Source organism: Limulus polyphemus, unplaced genomic scaffold (genome assembly GCF_000517525.1).
Source record: "Limulus polyphemus unplaced genomic scaffold, Limulus_polyphemus-2.1.2 Scaffold4825, whole genome shotgun sequence".
NCBI classification, from domain to species: Eukaryota; Metazoa; Arthropoda; class Merostomata; order Xiphosura; family Limulidae; genus Limulus; species Limulus polyphemus.
Genome location: NW_013670435.1, coordinates 14,413 through 15,765, shown reverse-complemented (window position 1 = coordinate 15,765; position 1,353 = coordinate 14,413).

Here is a 1,353-nt window from a genome sequence, read left to right as displayed (position 1 = left end):
GTGTATCGTAAAGTTATATTCGGAAAGAATAAACCAGTTTTATTAAGTAAGGACTTGTGTCGCTAAAGTTTCGTCGGAACGAAGTTACGGGAAGTTAATTAACAAACGGAGACGTAACAATATTATATAATTTGTAATTTTCCATATATATAACAACATTATATAATTGTTTATTTGTTTGTTGAATTTCGCGCAAAGGCGCTCGAGGGCTATCTGTGCTAGTAGTCCCTGATTTTCAAGTGATAGACCAGAGGGAAGTCAGCTAGTCAACACCACCCACCTTGGATTATGCTTTATTAACGAATAGTGAGATTAACCGTCACATTATAAAGCCTCCAGAGTTAAAAGGGCATATTCGCTAAAAGGTTTCTATCCTGCAGGTTACAAGTCGAGCACTCCAACAGTAAGATAGCAGTTGAAATGAAAAAGAAACAAGAATATGATGAATCAAAACTAAATTTACTTGAATATTTTTGCACAACATAAATACACAATTTTTAACGTATCCGTCCAAAAATAAATTACTCATCCGAAACACAGTTTTGTATATCTGAATACTGTTCTATTAGAAACAACGGTACAGTTAATAACTCCTCTCTTTTCAACCACAAAATTAACTAGAAGTTAACACGAATAATTTGTGAACTCCTACTTTTGGACGTAGACTCTCAAAATAAGTAACGGCAATAAGTAATTGGCATGGCGGTATGTCTGCAGATTTACAACGCTAGAAACCGGGTTTCGATACCCGTGGTGGGCAGAGCACAGAAAGCCCATTGTGCAGCTTTGTGCTTAACTTCAAACAACAACAACTCGTTTCTACCAACTTAGGCATTGTACACTACAAATGTAATAATGTTTATGTTGTTTATTAATGTGATACTTCTATATTAACAGGTAGAAAATATAAGGTTTGGATACGAGAACGTAATCCAATCTGATATGTTTGAACATTAAAAAAAACACAGAAACAACAGAAGTCTTAAGACATATTAGAATAAGTAAAAGGAATATATTTAAATGTTTTTTTTTCTGTTAAGTTGTAAACCCAACTCACTCTCATCTGTAATATAGATGATTATTTTTTTATTCAGTGGCCCTCAAGTAGGGTATTTAGTCTTGTGGTTGTTCTTAAGTTTAGGTTTCTTTGTTAACCGTTAGTTGATCGTGTGAGGATGAGTCGCTGTTAATTTTTCCCCAATCAAGCATTCTGAATTGGCCTCAAGCTTGTTTAAAATTTACTGTAATGAATTAATAGTGTTACGACAGCGGAAGTCACGTGACTTTGGTAACACATGATGATATTCTCGAAGGATCATGAATTTTCCTGGCAACTCTAGTTTGTTCCAGGCA